This window comes from Rattus norvegicus, chromosome 4, assembly GCF_021556685.1.
Source record: "Rattus norvegicus strain SHRSP/BbbUtx chromosome 4, alternate assembly SHRSP_T2T, whole genome shotgun sequence".
Taxonomy (NCBI): Eukaryota; Metazoa; Chordata; class Mammalia; order Rodentia; family Muridae; genus Rattus; species Rattus norvegicus.
In genome coordinates, this window is record NC_141537.1 from 45,024,340 (window position 1) to 45,043,930 (window position 19,591).

Sequence of the window (19,591 nt, forward strand, 5' to 3'; positions counted from 1 at the left end):
CTTTTTTCCTTCCTTTTTTTTATTGCTATTCATGTATTGTAAAATACTAAACTCATTGAAACATATTAGTTTCTTCCTTGACTTTGGCCAAACTATCCAACCGATTAGCTGACCAAATTGCTATTTGTGTTTTTCTTTTTAAAAACATTTTCTTGTGGTCAAATGAACTGATAACAACTGGCTATTTAGCTGCCTGTAAATTGGTCATAGTGATAGACATTGAAAGAGATTACAATGTTCTATTTTTCTTCAGCGAGGGATCGCTTCTCGGCCTTTTGGCTAAGATCAAGTGTAGTATCTGTTCTTATCAGTTTCTTCAGCGAGGGAAAATACACTGGAACCTTTCATTGATTCTGTGTTAGAAGAAAATTTTCCATCAGCTCTGAAAATGAGTATCCTAGGGAACTGCCTCTTACCCGCTTTTCTTTTTATTTCTATCTCTTCTGTAATTTTCTTTATTTTTTCTCCCTTTCTTGTTGTAGATTTAGTTTATTGGTTATACTATCTTAAATGGGTTCTCAAATTATATGGGAATCTGTCCATCTATAGGTAAGACGCTGCGAGTCCCTGTCTCCAGTTGACTTTAATTGGTAAATAAAGTTGTCGGTGACCAATGACTGTTCAGGAATACAGAGGCAGGACTTGAGATTTCTTGGGCAAGGGAACCATGGGAAATAGGAAGGTTAAACTCATGATTGTCAGGAAAGAAATAAGACATGAGTTGAGAGCTGTAGAAGAGGGAGCATATAATCATGTTAAGAGCTGAAAAAGAGTGGTCCCAGGGGCCCCTCTGTTTGGGTATGGGGTAGCTTAGAAGAAATACAGCTTTTAGTGAGTTATAATTCAGGGATATCTGAGGTGAGGTGTTAACAACGTGGATGTTTGGAGTGGCCCTGCCATTGAGCTGTTTAGGATATATTGAAAATAAAGCTGTGTTTGTGTGTGTCTTTCATTTGAGAATCCAGAACATTTGGCAGGTGGTGAAAATGTGTGCATCGGCTGGCACGGTAATTTGAATAGCATTAAATAAATAATACAACACTTTTGCCCTTGAACTTGTTATAACTAAGGACAGCATAGAAATCTTGAACTTTGGATCCTCTTGAGCTCACCTCCTCAAAACTGGGATTATTGACATGTGCCGCCACACCTGTTTTGTGAGGTGCTAGGGTTAAGTCAGGGCCTTGTTCAGCCCAGGACAGTTGTTGGATCTAAGAGGTGGGATCCATAAAGGCACACCATGTGGCAGGTTTCCCGTGGGAGATTTACTCATGGAAGGGGAAGGGGGTACAAAGACTGCCAATGGGTGGAGGAAAGACAAAAAAAGGAGGTGTGGAGGAGAAGAGAAATGGGGCCTTTTATCAGGGATGTGGTGCATGCCGAGGAGGTGGACATGTGACTTGAGTTGACAGTAGGAATGTGCTGCCTTTCTCTGCAGCTAGTGATGATGTGTCCTGCTGTCACCAGGCTCCTCTGGCTGGCCACAGTGGAGCCTGATTGTTAACAGCAGTACTCTATCAACTAAGCTACAGTTCTAGGCCATTTATTTTTTTAAAGGAAAAGATTAGATTGACTCAACAGTGTTATTTTTATCCCCTTGAAGAATCTTTTGAGTAAGTAGTAACATTTTTCCTAGAAAGGAAAAGTTTGGGTGAACAAGTGCACTGTCTTTATTATTTATATAGTTATTTTTATTTCCATTCTAAAAGAGAAAGAAGGATTTTTTAATTGAGATTAACAATAAAGAGTTTTAGGGTTCTTGTGTCTGGCTTGGTTCTCATTCTGTCAATGTTAAGAAGCAGTAAGATCTAGAAAATGGTCCTTAAGTCACTGAGGCTGCTGCTCCTAGATGAGATGGACTCAGTCTTGAAGTTCTTAAAAGTGGTTCTTAAAAAAAGGGAAAAAAAAGAGCTACTGTAAAATGCTCAACAGCTCTCTGGCTTCCTGTCTCTCCTTGAGCTCTCACCTCTTCTTCTCTTCTCATATATATCAACTAAGCTACAGTATATATATATTCCTGTCATAATTTCATCTGTCATCAGGCTCTCTCTAGCTCTAATGCTATATTTTTTAGAATGTCAGACTTAAAAACAGTGAACTCACTTAGCCATAGCGGTTTCTACCTATAATCCAAGCATTTGGGTAGCCTGTTATGTAACAATTTCCTTAGAATTGAAATGTCCCCTTAGAAGAGGAGAAAGCTAATGAGACCCAGGAGGTAAACTAAGATGATGTGTCTGTGAGAGCAGAAACTTGGACTATTTGCTATGTGCCTTCCCTAGGGTCTAAAAAAGGATAAACCCTTGCCAAAAGGAGAGACTGAACTCTAGTGTACTTCTTGGACTATGAAATGGTTGAACGGCTGCAAAGGGCACAGGGATGGAAGGCTACAGCTTTCACGTATTGTTATTCATTTGAGGGTGTGGCTTCCAGGGAAGCAGCTGCTTTTACTTCTTCCCTATAAGTAACCTGTCACTCACACTCCTGACAGAAGTGCCAGAGGAAACTGTTGCTTCACCAAACTGGAGACTGTGTCAGTGGTTACCTTGGTCTGTTAGGGATTTTCTTTCTTGGGTGAAAGATATCTGTTTCAAATCCCTAAGAAAATTCTCTGACACAGCAAAGCCAAAGCAGAGGGACCGGGAAGTTGAGGCCAGCTTGTTCTACAGAGTAAAACCAAGCCTTTAAATAAAGAACTAATTCAGAAACAAATGAAAAAAAAAAAAACAACCCTGTGAACTAAGTAAATCTCTTTCCTTTGAAGTAATCCAACTCAGATTATTTTTATATTAGGAAAAACATACTAATATGTTCATAATTCAAAATTAAGATTAAACTGGGAGAAATGTCCAATAAATTGTTGAAGAAATAGCCTTTTTAGAAATCAGTTATTAATTATCATATCCATACAATTTGTTTACATGTTTTGCTTCTTTTAAAAAAATTTTTGATTTACATTTCAAATGTTATTCCCTTTCCCAGTTCTACCTCCACAAACCCCCTCCCACAGCTCCTATGAGGATGTCCCCTCTCCCACCCACTCACTCCTTCCTCACCACCCTAACATTCCTCTATACTGGGGCATCACGCCTTCACAGGACCAAGGGCCTCCCCTGCCATTGATGACAGATAGGACCCCTTCAGCTCCGTCAGTCCTTCCCCTAACTAATCCATTGGGGTCCCTGTGATCAGTCCAATGGTTAGCTGGGAGCATTCCCATCTCTCTTGGTCAGGCTCTGGCAGACCCTCTCTACAAACAGTTATATTAGCCTCTTGTCAAGAAGCACTCCTTGGCATCAGTAATAGTGTCTGAGTTTGACGTCTGCATATGGGATGGATTCACTGGTTGGGCAGTATCTGGATGACTTTTCTTTCACTCTCTGCTCCACTCTTTGTCCCTGTATTTCCTTGCTGTGTGAGGTAACCCAGTCAGAAAAGAATACACATGGTATGTACTCACTGATAAGTGGATGTTAGGCAAAAAGCTCAGAATACACACAATATAACTCACAGACAATATGAAGCTCCAGAAGGAAGACCGAAGTGTGGATGCTTTAGTCCTACTTAGAATGGGGAACAAAAATAAGCATGGGAGGTAGAGGGTGGAAGGGACTTTAAAGGAAGAAAGGATGGGGAGGGGGGAAGGGGGGACAGGATCAGGTATGGAAGGAGATGGAGGAGATATATAGAAGTCAGGAAATTGAACAGCAATGTGTAGCAATGGGGAATGGGGAACTGGGGGTAGTCACCCAAAAGCCCCAAATGCCAGGAAGACAAGAGGCTCCCAGGACCCAATGGTGACATTAGCTGATACCCAACAAAGGGGAGAGAGAACATGTACAGATAGAATGCTAGCTACCTATATACAGTGGGTGTGTCTCTATGGCTTAGCTAATTGGCATGTACCTAGCCTAAGAGGAAACTATACAGTTTATGTTAGAGTGTGTAACTACCCAGAGTGATGGATCCTTCTTTTTCTGAAACATCCCCTATGAAAATTATGGCCTGTACCTTGAGAATGTAGTGAAAAATATTTAAAGGGTATCCATTTGAAGGACATGGTTGGGATCTAATTTTGCTCTGGCGTAACACTTTGTCCACAGTTCTCTAGTTCCCTTATCAGCAAACACCTCATTAGAATGACCGAAAATGCTTTCTTTTTTCTGATAAAAAAATTACTTAAGAAAGTAGCAGGGGAATTCGTGTGATTGTGAAAGTATGGATTCAATGTCTTTGTGACCTCACACTGTGTGGAAATATTTTGGTATCTTTAAAATGTTTTGACCTCAGCTAGTTAAATTTTGACAACAACAGTTCATAAATATTTATTGTACAATCCAGGTTTGGTGAGTGTTTGATAAACACCTATGATGGTAAGGTCAACAAAGCATGACTCAAAAAGATTTTACAGGACAGTGTTATGATATATTGAATCAGAGCTCTGATTTATAAGGAGTACCTAGAAATGAGTTTACACAATAAAACAGAACAGTTACTGCCTATAGAGTATATAAAATACCAGCCCGATTTGTGCTGCAGATGTTTGTGTGACTTTTATTACAGGTACTGGATGGTTTCGATCTGCTTCATTGGTTATTTTTAGACTTTTTATAATATTCATTTTAAAAATTTATATTCCAAGATTATGGCCTGACTCTCTGGTAAATATATATTGTGAAGGAGTGCCTTGTAAATAGGAACATTTTCTGAGAGTATGCCATTTATAAACCAGTGGTTTATCATCTGAGGAATGCTTCTAGAATAAAATGCCTGGTTTCACAAACATTATCCAAGCAACTCTTTGTATTTTACATTCTATCACTATGTGTAATGACCATGATTTGAATAACAGGATCTAGTGCCCTGAGGTTAATAACTCCATCTGCTGCTCGTTTCCTTACATGTTTGATGATAACCATATTTTATAGTATTTTTAACATGTTTTCGCATCTATTAGGAGAGTCTTTGCTTACATCAGTCAAACAAATAAAAAGCATTACCCAGTGAGGACACCTTCATTTGGATTATTCCTATGTAAACACTGGCTCAAGTATCTGAGTTCAAGTTAGGGGCTAGCTTTTCACCTACGTAGAAGACAGATGAGTAGTTCGCCCCAGATTCCACAGCTTGTAAACGACAGAGTTAATATCAGGACAATGGCTTAAATTTAAAGCCTGGCTTTAATCACAGCCCTGGAATGAACCCGTTCAAACTACCGTTCCCACAGCATAATGTTTTGCCTCAAGCAGCTCATTTCTTGAAATAGAATTTGGGGACTTGATGAAGCCACAGGAACAGCCAAGTATTAACTTCCTTCTTTACAGTCATCACTTCCTTTTGAGGGGGCGGTGTTTTTTGTCATTATCTAGTCTAATGTTACTAATATCAAATAAAAGAGCCCTAAGAATAAAATGTTTATTAAAACATTTTCGAGTTCTTCTTTCTTAGTTTCATGGAGAAACGCCTCCAACCCCCACTCTCACCATCATATTGGTTCAGCATGAAAGATTCCACATTCAGAACTGTGTTTGAAAACTGCAAAGAAAGACCATGGGATGCTGGAAAAAAGTAAACAGGACTGCCCATGGAAACACAAAGGGAGGGAGGTATTTCAAGAGGCCAAGCCAAGAAACAGGAATGCAGAGCCAATGCTCAATTCTGAATAGGAAGCACAAAATAATATTATGACCATAAGAAAGCCATGCGTCAAGGGAATTGACAGAAGAGAATGGACAAAGCATTTAGGTCTAGGATAGGAGATGTCATTTACACATGCAGTGGGTGGCATTATTAGAATTCGGACTTGTCTTGATTCTGTCCTGTTATTAAAGTGAAGCGAATCTTTGCCAAAGCTGAGCGTAAGGAAACAACAACAGAAGGAGACGCTCAGAGTTTTTAAAGAAATTGCTTGGTGGCTTACCAATGTTGTCTATTATAAACCTTACTTAGAATAAGGTCTGATATGGAAATTAATAATAGCAACATTGCACGTGCATTATTCAACACTTAGAGCATTTCATGCTTTAATGAAGTCTCTGGTTTTTCCAGCTTGGTTGGGTTTTCTAAACTTTCTGTCTTCATTTTCCCTCTTGACATTGTAAATGGTAACAGCATCCATTTCAGCAATCTTATTGTAAAGAACGTGAGTAGGTTCATGTCTAAAAGAAGTCTGGGAATACGGCCTCATGACTGAATTAGAATAGTGCACTAGAAAATAGCCTATTTGAGGGCAGAATTATTTGGGATCATATTTCAATGGGGTTTGGCCTCTCATGATGGGGAAAATCTGGTGAAGCAGCTTTCATCAGAGCAGAAAGAAAAAAGGGAGAGGGGAAACTGACAGTAGTTATCTTTCTCTCTCTTTTCCCCATGGTCATGACACTTGGATTCCCAATCCATTAGATGCTGTCAAGCACTCTCAGGATGGGTCTTTCACCTTTGATTAATCACCTCCGGAGTCATACCCAAATGAGTTTCACTGATCTTCTCAGGTAATTCTGCACCCACTTAAGATCATCACTTACAAGGATCTAAGGAAAAGAGGTATTGATAGTTGTAACATTAGACACTAACTACTCTTGTTATGGAATCCCATCAACCAGTTGCACATGGTCATACTCTATGCATTCAGTTTTGCATCATCCCAAATGAAGTACTCTTGCAGTCGTTACTGCATCTGCAGAGATTTTCTAAGATTTTAAACAAGGGAGACCTCAAAAACACATCAGCTCTACAGAGAATGTTTACCCAGAGTTGAAAGCTGAGGCTCAATGTAAGATATGTGACAGATTTCAAATGACAGAAATAAAATAGCGGTACCCAATCCCTTTGGCCGTGGTGTTGCACAGAGTCAACATAGTAAAGTGGGACCTTAACCAGCGTTGTCTCACAAGCACCGTCTGCTGTGTGTGTCCGGGACTGCCTGGCCTTCCTTCTTTGTGGCTTGTCGCCTGCAAATCTTGAGGTTAACTATAGCTTTCCTTTTTTCAGCATCTCTTAGAGGTTCTTCCTCACTAACCTTCATTTTCTCACAATTCCCACAGACCCTGTCTCTCCTGATAATGCCCACACTCCAAACGCCAGTGTTCTCTAGTGACCTTTTCTTCAGTTTAGTTTTCTTTCTACTTTGTTCTTCAAACAAAAATCCAATTGAAGATGCTTCATAAATTGGGCCACTTTGATTCTTTCCTAGGCAAATATTACAAATACGTTCCTACTTCTGATGCCTTATTTTCCCGTTTTTCTTTATTTTTGTTTTTGTTGATGATATTCATTTGTTTGTTTTTATAAAGGAAGGGGTTTCATCTACCTTACCCTTAAGAAAGCCTCTGGAAACCCCATATGTACAACAATGCTAAGCAACCAGAGCTTCCAGGGACTAAGCCACTACCTAAAGACTATACATGGACTGACCCTGGACTCTGACCCCATAGGTAGCAATGAATATCCTAGTAAGAGCACCAGTGGAAGGGGAAGCCCTGGGTCCTGCTAAGACTGAACCCCCAGTGAACTAGACTGGTGGGGGGAGGGCGGCAATGGGGGGAGGGTCGGGAGGGGAACACCCATAAGGAAGGGGAGGGGGAAGGGGGATGTTTGCCCGGATACCGGGAAAGGGAATAACACTCGAAATGTATATAAGAAATACTCAAGTTAATAAAAAAAAAAGTCAAAAAAAAAAAAAAAAAAGAAAGCCTCTGGAAAACATGCTGGGAAGAAATGATGCTGAGTGGACCTAAAGGAAATATTTCCTATTCATTCACTGTATAAAGTGCATCAAAATGTTTTGCTAGTTGCTTCCAAGTTGAAATCTGTATCAGGTATTAACCACGGCTTAAAATATAGACATATTTAAATAAATACATTATTTTTATTGATTAGACATAAAAGAAAAAATGAGAGATTTGCCATAAAGGAAGCATTATGCTAAGGTGGGAGGATATTTCTGATATGAAAAAGTGATGAATATTATTTATTTAATCAGCTTTAACATTTTTTATTTAGCCATATATATATATATATATTTGTGAATTACAGTAAGAATTGCCATCTTAAGCAAGTACAGAAATTGACTTGAGTGTTTTTCTATTTTTTTCCCACCATCTTTCACCTTATTAAGACTAGAGAAAAAGGAGCCAGACTTGACTTGGGGAGGAGGAATCATTCATGAGCTGAGGATGGGGCTGGAACACATATGTCTTCTCAGAGAGCACAGTGACAAAAATAGTTTTATTTTACTTGGCTGTCATGGGTGCCTTCTTTCTAGGCTGGTCATCATCTTGGATGGTCTGACTGATTATTACAGTTCTCTTCTAATAGTTTAAGAGTTCAATGCTCTCTCCCACCTTAGAGAAATCATCAAAGTTACTGGTTTCTTAAAAAAAAAGAAAGTAAAAAAAAGAAAAGAAAACCAACCTAAATAAAATTATCTGTTATTTCAGCATGGCGTTCAGAAGACCCAGAGGAGGCATCCAGGAGAGAGGAACTCTTAGGCAGCAACCACTATGGAAACAATTCTTCTCTGTTAAGAGGAGTTCATGGTGTGTGTGTGTGAGTGTGTGTGTGTGTGTGTGTGTGTGTGTGTGTGTGTGTGTGTGTGTATGTGTGTGTTTGTGAGTGGCTATGTGTGAGGGTGTGTGAGGGTTTGTATGAAGGTATGTGTGAGTCTGTGTGTGAGGATGTGTGCGAAGGTATGTATGGAGGTGTGTGAGGCTGTGTGTATGTGTGTGACTGTGTGTGAGGCTGTATGTGAGGGTGTGTGTGGCTGTGTGTGAGAGTTGTGTGTGTGAGGGTATGTGTGAGGGTGTGCATGAAAGGGCATGTGGAAGAGATATGTGGAGGGTGTGGAGTGGCCAGATGTGGTTTGGTTGTTTCTTCTAGCAAGCTGCCCAAAATTGTTTCTCTGTATGAGGACTTAACAAGCCAGCAATATCTATTACAACACCCAAGCTCTGGACATAATTGGTTAGTCAGCTTTTCCAGTCTTTCTTCCTCCCTCCTCCCTGTCTTCTTTCCTTCCTTTGTTTCTTAGTTACATTCATATCACATCAAGAACCACGTGTACGTTCCACAATCATGTTATACCGCACAGTATTTATTTGTAGACTGTAGCTTACATAATATCTTTAAATGCCCCGAGATTCAGAAGAAAAACAAGAATTCAGTTCTTTGTCAGTAGGCTGGGCTTTCTTTTGGTGTCACTTGCTGTGTCATCTCCTCAATGGAAGCCTGCAACCCCAGGCCCAGAGATTTAGCATTTACTGTGATGTGGACTGAACAATTGCTAGAGGTGCTGGGAAGCTCCCTTCTGGGAAATGTGCTGACCCTATGACTTGTCAGTGTGAATGGTACCTCAAGCTCTTCTTTGTCATTGCCCACTTGACTGGGTGCTTCTCAGTGCAGAGAACATGAAAGGAAGAACACTTAGCCACCTCGTCTATGAGTTCTCACAGTGCAAAGCCCACATTTGGCTAAGTTCTCCAAAGTCGATACTACACTGGCCACAGTGCAACAGAATTACAAAGAATAGAATTGAGTACAAGTTACCCTTCAAGTGGGACCTTCTCTACTGCATTCAAAGGAAGCCAGCTCAAACTGCATGCTCGCTTACAGTTCTTAACAAGCCTCTGCCGCTGATGCAATAGTAAGAAAAAAAAAATCATCTTCAAGATGTCAAGAACTGTGATTTTGAAAATACAAAACAAAATAGATGTAATGTGTGCAGAATTGTTGTTTCTAACTGATTTTTCTTCTTTTTGAATTACTGGAAATAGATTGCATGACTTCATGAATGGTGGGCAAGTACTTCACCATTGAGCTATCCTCTAACAACTGCTCCTCACTAAATGCTTGGAACAAAACTTCCTGTGGAATCACATTGGGATAAAAACAAAACAAACAACAAATTGTGTATGTCAGGGTGTCTTAGGATTCTCTAGAAATGATCTCTAGCAGCAACACTACTCTGGGGTTTAACTGGTCCTGGTTTTCTAACATATCTGGTATGTTACTAAGGGTTTGAGTATATGTTGTTTCACTTAGGAATTAATGAGAGCTGGGTAGTTAATGAGGAAAACAATACCTATTTATTTGATGCCATCTCCCTGGATGTTTTTAGTGATATTCCATAAATCATAAAAGGTATTTTGGGAATATCTAAACAAAAAACAGCTGAAAAAAATTTCCAATCTCACTGAAATAACTGACCTTGAGACATTCTACAACAGATAATAAAACTCAGCATTCGGGGCATGGCTGTTATTTTGATCAGTAGGAGACTCAGCCATTGCTGAACTTCTCTTTTCCTCTCGAGCCTGTATTCATGTTGCTTGTTTTGAGGGCTCCTGGGTGCTTCTCTGATTAGAAGTGAAGAATACATTTATTGAAACTGTGTTGCAGCCCTATGTTTGGCTTTCAAAGTTCTATATTTCCTTCTGAAAATACATAAAGCATTTTTGTTATGCTTAGCATGAGCCATGTAATACTTCCATTTGGGGAATTTATTTTGATGGAAATAGCTCATTAGACCAGAAAATGCCTATTTTGTTTTCATTTCATTAAAAAAAAACTCTGTGCATGTTTGCATAGCAGGTACAGTTAAAAGCTCAGTGTAGCAAGGCTTTGGCTGTTTTTCCTTGCCTTTCAAAAACAATAACAGAAAGTGTAATTTATATAAAATATGCCATAATTTGCCCGAGTATGAATACATGTAAATTTGCATCCTCCTGTATTAATTATAGCAGAATTTATAGTAATTTATAATGCATTAGAAGGCTATTTTTTTGAAGAGAACTTAGCCAAAACCAATGGTAACCCAGACTCATTTATAGTAATGGAGTAACTGCATGAAGACTTGATAGTTTTTTAAATTCTAATCATATAATTGAAAAATAACACTTAACATTCCTCCAAACATGATGAACTCATTAAAAAGCTTTTTATTTGTTATTTTAAAATATTCAAAATAATTATATTTTGAACAAAATTTTACCTATTATTTTCTTTACTAGTTCATAACGTAACAAGAGTAGAGTTGTGTCCAAACTGAGTAGAAAGCATTGATTTATGGGGGATCCAGATTCCTGTTTAAGAGATATCTCTAGTTGAAAACTTGCATAATATTCTGCTCAAGAATTAACAGCCAGGCATTTTCCTTTATATAGAAGAAAAAAATGACTTTAAAAAATGCTGTTAAGGATGTTGAATTCTCCTTTCAACAGAAATAGGTAGATTTTATATCTTTTCATCAGTGTTCTCTTCTTTAACCTGAGTGTGTATTAAATGTCACCATGGACTGAAGGTTGTTTAGCAAAGTGAGAGCCATGGTATTTTGAATGCCCATCTGATCCAACTACAGTACTTGTCTGTACGATCTGCAATGTCACCGAAATCAGGTGTTCAGACGGGACATCATTCAAAGAAAACAAAAGCAGCATTGATGAGTTCATTTGGCTGATGTGACATGACGTAATTTTAGCTTGCTATTTACTCTGGGGTCACTGTTATCTCTTTTCTGGGTTCCCACATGCTTGTCCATAAATAACCAAAGATGCATTTTGCTGCTACCCCATGGTAACAGCCTTTGAACATACAGATCTCTCAGAGTCAGTAGGAAAATTCTAGAGCTAGAAATAGTTGCACTTATTTCCCACTAAAGACATCCCTACTCTGTGAGTGACTGGTTGAACAACAACCTGTCTGCCTTGAAAAATTCCTTTGAGTCAGGTCAGACCTTTAGTTTATTCTTTAGTCCATGCTGCCCTCTAATAGAGGGAAGGTGCAATTAACCCTTTTGTGAGTAGATAATTTTGAGGGGTCTCCATCAAGGGAAAATATTTATACATTCAAATAACATGGCGGAACCACTTTGGTAGTATTCATGTCTATGGAAATGACAAGGCCATACCACATAATAATGCCACTCCTTGGGTCTAGCATATTCCAACCACCACAAAAATCTGACCATCTTTTTAGATTATATTCACAGTATTGTAATGCATAGAGGTTGTTAGGAATGCAGGGAGCTAAAGCACAGTGAATATTTGTGCTTGGTAGAATACATTGCATGGTAGAGTGAGTTCGGAGGCATACACTTTGAAGCAATTACTTGGAGATCAGGGGTTTCTACATATACTTTTTCAAGTAAGGTCAATCCAGAAAATTGGGTATTGAATCCAAGAAAGCAAGTCTATTTCTGACCACCTTGAGAGCTACTACTATTGACAGGCAATATTCCAAAAAATATCTCAACCTTCTTGAGGCCACTGATGATTTCTAGAATGAGAACAAATGTCTCCTAATTTCAAACATTATATTAGAAAGGAATCAGACCAATTTACATAAAATAATGCATAGAAAGCCAATTAACAGACAGCCCTTTTGCTGAAAGCCAATTTGGCAAATGAATAATTTCCTTAAAGCTAATTTGCTAAAAATCAATTAAGTGAATGACCAATTTTGTAAATTATCAGGAATCAAAATAAGTTTGGGTTCTCCCATTGTTTGCACTTCTACCAAGGTTCATTTTAAGTCACCTTTGCCTCAGGTCAGGCATTTGGCCCAGTGGTGTACATCACAAACTTTACCAAGGTTTGTTTTCAGGTGTCTTACACTTTCTCGGGTTTATATTTTCCATTTTGGAGAAAAGAAAACTGAAGATTACACAGGTTGATTCATATGGTTATTTAAGTTCATTATTTCCCAGTATGTTATATACACAGTTTTCTCTAGCTGTGGAGAGTCAATGCCTGTTGGTCATTATGCAGTGTGAAATGAGTGACTTAACCCACTATTGTATGCTTCTTCCTCCTGTACCAGAGAAGAATTAGTTAGGGCAAAAGAAGATCTTAATGACCATAGATTTCCATGAGAACAAGAAAACAATGGGAAATAGAATGTCAAGTTAACAAAATGCAAGATTCAGACTGATTAAGTATTCAAAAGACTTGCATTTATAATACATTGATAGACATATCTAAACATGGTGACATAAAAATATAAAATCCTGCACCTATATGGCAAAAATAGAACTTTATTATTTGATATAGACTGAAAATAAACACTGCCAAGCTACAAGTCATTGTTTTGATAAAAAAATAGGTTGGCATACAATTTACTTCGAAAATGTATTCCAGTCATGGAAGAAAGTTCAGAAGTTATAAATTTATCTCATGAACTGTACCAGTCATCCATCAGAAATAAACTTTTGGAATAGAATGATTGGATAGAAAGAATGAGTTCCCTATTTAATTAATTCATTGTCAGAAGGCAATCCTCCACCACATGGGGACTGTTCACTCTTGCAGAGGAAGAGGTGAAGGTCCATTTCAGCTACAGACAAGCACAGGAAAATGAGGCCACAGTTTTTATGTGATAAGGCATGAGGTCAGGATCATTCCCAAACGAAACTGGGTGTCAAATACTTAAAAGTCAGTGTAATGACTATTCCTGGTTGTCACTTTGACTATATCTGTAATGAACTAGTACCCAGAATTGGAGGGTTTACCTGTGATCTAGATATTGAGTCTGAAAGACAAATGTTTCTGACCTGGATCTTGGCATGGAGATCTTGAGGCATAGTAACTATGAAAAGCTTAGGCCCAGGCAACATAGTATATGCCTTTAAATCCAGAAGACTAAGGCAAGGAGATCTCTGAGTTCAAAGTCAGCCTGGGACAAAACAAGTCTCAGATCCCGGTGGAATACACCTTTAATTTGGGCCACACCTTCTGGAGACCTCCATAAGGACACTGGAAGAAGGAAGCTTCACTCTTCTTTGTCTCTTGCATTTACTTGCTGGCACATCTAATGGAATCTACTTGTATAGAATATTAGCAGAAATAACTAACCTGTTGGACTGAACTATTACTAGATTCTTAGATTTCCAATTCACAGCTGACCATTGTTGGGGAGCAGGACTACAGACAGCAAGTCATTATAATAAACTCCTTCCATATAGAAACACATTCCATATGTTCTGTGACTCTCGATAACCCTGAATAATATAGTCAGTTACTAATAAACAAGGATGGGAGGTACAGATTGTCAGGTTCTTTCTTGACTTGACCTAGGGTTGTGCTTTCTAAAACTTTCAAAATGTTAAAGCAATTTTGTTCCCTCCAATTTTTCCTTTGGATTTTCCATGTTATCGTCACAGACAACTATATGGCTTTTACTTTCATTTTGTTAGTTCGGAATCCCATATGTTCTTAGGTAATTCAACTAAAGTCAAGAATAGAGTTAATGATATGGTTTCATTAAATAAGGCAAAATTTTACTTTTGTCATAAAATTAGAATATATAAGGAAACAAAGACATTACCTCTTACAATATCTCCAATCCTCTTCAGAATGTATAATGACATCTTCTGTATCTTCCTCTTATAATTAAAATTTTAATCTAATTTACCTTAAGTTCCAATATTCAGGGGAAATTTCTTATTAAATTTTACTGTACTTGCAAATTTCCAAATGTATATAAACTTTTCCTAACTTTAGAGGGATGTATTTTAATTATTCTTCAGATTTCTTTCTCCAGACGACTGCTTTCTTAAAATCTTTATGTAGAAGATGTAGCATATTCTCACAAATACAACTGACTTTTGTACAGCTGATTGCTTCTCAGACATTCCTTATATTATTCCCACTGCTGTGTGTGCCTCATGACTACACAGATTATTTAAATGCTTTCTTTGTCAAGGTTCTCTCATATCGTCGTCTACTTAGTTTCCTTTATTTCACTTCAGCTTTCCATTGTACAACATGTATTTATTACATAGACTCAGTTTTTAAAAATATGATGTTAAGAAAGTTTAATTAAAAATATTAGCTTTTGGATCTAAAACTTTTACTATCATGAGTATTTGTATGTGTGTATGTACATATGTGCACATATATGCAGAGATCATAGGACAATCTTGAATTTTATTTGTGGTGACGCCATGAAGATAATAGACTAAAACTCTGAACCAATTAAATGTCGTCCTTTACAAGAGCTGCCTTGGTCATGCTGTCTCTTCACAGCAATAGAAACATTAACTAAACCAGAAGTTGGTACCAGGAGTAGGGTATTGCTGTGATAAGGCTGACCATGTGTTTGTTTGAAAGAATATGGATTTGGGGAGTTTGAATTTGGAAAGCAGTAGACTGCTTTAAATGGGGCTTAATAGGCTATCCTAATAGGAATACAGAAAACTTTGTTGCTGAGGGTGATTTGAATTGTGGAAGCCTATTTCTAGAAGTTTCAGAGAACAGAAATTTTAGTATGTTACCTGGAGATCTTTCTTACAATGGAGAATCTGGCTTCTTTTTGCCATTGTCTGAAGCGTTTGCCTGAGACCATGGTAAAGAGATTTTGATTAATTGCATTGACAAAAGAAGTCTCAGAAGAGCCCAGCATAAACTTTGTCCTCTGGTTTACTCTCATGAAGATTTTTCTGATAAATAGTAGCAAGCTTAGGAAGGAAAGCTACAAAATATATGGTTCACATAGCAAAAGGGCACCAAGAAGTTCAATGGAGCTAAATCCTATTAGAGGACATAAACTGATTAAGGGAATGGTGACTTTGGGGGTAAGATCTCACCCAACAAACTCTATTGTTCATGTATTGCCATTGAACAAGGAATAGATATGTCATGCTAACTGTTATTACTTGTTTATTATTTTCATTTGGACTTTTACTCTGGAATGAATGACAATCCAGAAATGGAGGACACAGGGTTTTGATCTGGCTCTTGTTGAATAGTGGTCATGAAAAGATTAGGCCCAAGAGACAGAGGCAAGCAGATCTCTGAGTTCAAGGCCAGTTTTGTACAGATCAAGAAGAGAAAAGCTTGGTTCCAGGCATAGTGATACACAACATTAATCCCAACATTCAGGAGACAGAGTCCTACAGATCTCTAAGTTCATGGTCAGTCTACAGCCAAGTGCCAGAACAGCTAAGCGTAGGCAGTTTAGGAGTTGGAAAACAGAAAGCTGGTGATAATATTATAGATCAAGGGGTCCATGTTCCAGCAAGCATCAGAACTTAGCAGTTTTGGCCATGTAGTACTGGCTTTAAAGTCAAGAATAGAAGGGACTACAGGGAAAAGTTTATGCTGATTAGTTAGAGCTAAGAAATTAGCAGTGACTGGGAAGAGACTAGCATCACTGAGCTGAAACATTTTGGGAAGTGTTTTCTGAGATCACAAAGAAACTGTGTTCCAGAGATGGCCGAAGTTGTGCCTCATGCTCAGCTGCACTTGGAAATGTGTAATAATCATCATCCAGGTGGCACTGCTTTCCAAGCCTGAAGGAGTCATAGAGAGCAGCTGAAGCCTGGTACTGTGAGAGGCCAGGGAAGGCCACTGGTGAAGGTGCCACAGCCCAGGACTGAAGGGGTCATCCAAAGAAGTTGAGGCTTGGGATCATGAAAGAAGCCTATTAGGAACTATTGGTTAAATATACTTGTAGTGAGATACCCCAGCATTTTGGAGATGGCCATCTAGAACAGCAGCAGCAATGGAGTTAGAGTCAATCAGACCCTGGAGTGCTACAAGGTACAGAACTGGAGATACCTGCTTAGGAAAAGTGCCTATGAAGCATGGACCCAACCAAAGCAAATTGTGCTACAGTTAGCAAAACAGAAAGGAGCTGGAGATCTGAAGAGTGCTTTGATATCAGACATGGAACTGCAAATCTGGAGTTTGCCCAGCTGGCTTTCAGTCTTGCTTCCGCCCAGTATTCCATCACCATGAGATTTTGATGGTAATGCATATCGTATGATGTTGCAGGTATATAATCTGCTTTTTGATTTTGGTTTTATAGGGGATTATACTTAAGTGATTGGATAAATCTCAGAAGAGACTTTGAACTGTGGACTTCAAACATTCGTGAGACTGTTATATATTATAGGGACTTTTGAAGTAGGACTAAATGTATTTTGCATTATTCTATGGCTAGGTATGGCCCCCCATAGTCTCATGTGTTTGAAAACATGCTATGAGGGTCAGGAAGTGGAATGAGGTGGTCTGAATATTCATGGACCAGGGAATAGCACTATTAGGAGATGTGGTCTTGTTGGAATAGGTGTGGTCTTGTTGGAGCTAGTGTGGTACTGTGGGCATGGGCTTTGAGACCCTTCTCCTAGCTGCTTTGAAGACAGTCTCTTTTCTTGGCTTCCTTGAATCAAGGTGTAGAAGTATCAGCTCCTTCTCCAGCTCTATGCCTGGACACTGGACAGAACCTCTGAACTTGTAAGCCAGCCTCAATTAAATGTTTTTTTTTTTGTTTTTTTTTTTGTTTTGTTTTTTGCTTTTTGGTTTTTTTTTTAAGATTGCCTTGGTCATGGTGTCTCTTCACAGCAATGGAAACCGTAAGTAAGATATTGTTCTTCATGTGGTATTTACCCTTTATTAAGGCAATGTTTTCCATTGGTCTAGAACTGGGTAAATAGGCTAGACTGGATATATAGAAAGGCCTATGATTTGCCTGTCTTAGACTCCCCAGTGCTGGGATTATAAGTACATGCCAACCACAGCCAGCTTTTTAACGTTGGTTTTGTGGGTTGAACTCCTGTTCTCATGGTTTTAAGGCAATCACTTTACAAACCGAGTCATTTTCCTGGCACTCATGCAGAGTCTTTTTGATAGAACTATGAATCTCTTGAGTTCATGATGAATAGTCAATGTTTTATTGTTTATCTAAACATTGTCAGAATGATAAATTTTGTGAGGGACCTGGCGTGAAAGCTTCTATCCGATTCTGTTCCAAGCCACACAGATCATTCAAAGCTTTTTTCTTTTTTTTTTTTTGTTTTCTTTCTTCTTTCAGTAGAATTGAGAAATGTGGGATCTGTAAAATCCTGGCCTTGGGGCTAGAGAGATGACTTACCAGTTAAGGACACTGGCTACTCTTGCAAGGAATCGAGGTTCACTTACATGGCACTTCTCTGTCATCTGAGAGATATTTTATATATGCACAATAAGCTAATTAGGAATTCTTCTGCATGGTCTAAGCAAGATATAGTTTATAAATACTTATTCATTATCTTTTTCTAGTGACTCCTTACACAAGAATGTGGAGATGCGCTGGTGGCACGCTCTAAAGAGTGACTGTCTGGTCAATGGTTATACCACTTAAACTTTCACTTGCCTTCCCTGTTAGTCTTCGCAATGACTACAATAACTTCTTAACACATTTTGACAAATTGTTGATGTTATTTCACTTCCTTGTATTTGAAAATGTCATGAATGAGAAATAATATTTTAATTTTAATTGACATTTTTTTCTAGGAATAATTCAGATCTAATGTCTCCTCAAACACTCAGCTGTCTGTGTTCCCTTGTGTAAATCCCTCTCCCTGTCTTTCACGCCTTTCTGTGTTTTAGTGGGTTTCCTATTTTTTTTGGGGGGGGGTTTGGCTTGTTAAAGAGTTTCTTTCAGATTATAGAAATTAGTCCCCAATTCATTAATTCATTGTTTTTGTATAATAAATGTAACATCTTTCCTGATTGTGAATCCCTTAGTCTTTGTTAACAATGAAGAACATCTATCTACAGCTCTGACTTAACCTCTTTTTTTTTTAACTGAGTGGTTTGGGTCTTGATTCATGAGTCTTTATGTACTCCAGAGTCAGAAACATTGCCACCTACAATTCGTTTTATTAGTTTTCCATTTTTTTCTATTAAAATTTCACATGAAATTTTTATTGGAATCCCCAGAGTAGATGGTTAAAAGCAAGCATGAGATGGTAAATCAACTTCAGAGTTTGGGCAAAAAGTGTGCTATGGGACTGCTTCAGGTTTTCAGGTTTAACTAGATTTTAGACTTAGGCGTCAAGACTGTATATGTTTGAGAGACACTTTAAAACATCAGTACACTCTTTAACTAAGAAAATACTTGCATTTATCATTCTTGTTCTGTTTCTATACCAAGAGCCAAGAGGCAGAAGATGGCACCTAGTGTACCCCAACAAGCAGGCTCTGGGTAGGGAAGTAAATGATTGTATTTGCTGGGTTGATATAAATCTCATACTATAGCAAGAATCATGTTCTTCTTCATTCCTTCCTACCATATGCTTCTTAAAGAATGACGGAGCTGCTGTTTTAGGTTGACTTTGTGGCTTCACGGAAACTCTACTTTTTATATTTTTTTGTACATTTGTTGTCTCCTTCGGTTCTTAAATTAACCTAATTTGTAAATTGAGTCTTATTAAGCTTCATTTATTTTCTATTGCCTCAAATTTGTGTCAAAAAACTCCGAGGATACAGTCCCAGAGGAAATAGCCTATTTCCCAAATTTAGATACTAATTCACCACTAAGTTTCATGGGTTTTAAATTTGTAGTTTATTTATCTTGTGATCCTACAACTCACCTTGTAAGGTGGCCTGAAAAGAGTGTTATCCTGTGTTCTGAAGACAAACACATGATGTATGGAAAGCATCTGTCCTTGGTCTGACCATTGGCTTCTGGAACGTGTGATTCTTTTATGCACCTGACATTCTTGACAGAGTCAGGGAGAGTAATGGGGGTGCTGTTATGGTAACCTACTAAGCCAGCTGTGATATCAGCATTAATCTGCAGTCACTTTCCAGCTGTGAGGAAGAATCTCTGCAAC

General features: G+C 38.3%; 1 pseudogene; it reads left to right on the top strand.

Moving 5' to 3' along the window:
- The first annotated feature begins 259 nt into the window (after positions 1 to 259).
- Positions 260 to 345, top strand: LOC120102753 (U2 spliceosomal RNA; annotated as a pseudogene).
- Positions 346 to 19,591: the final 19,246 nt, after the last annotated feature.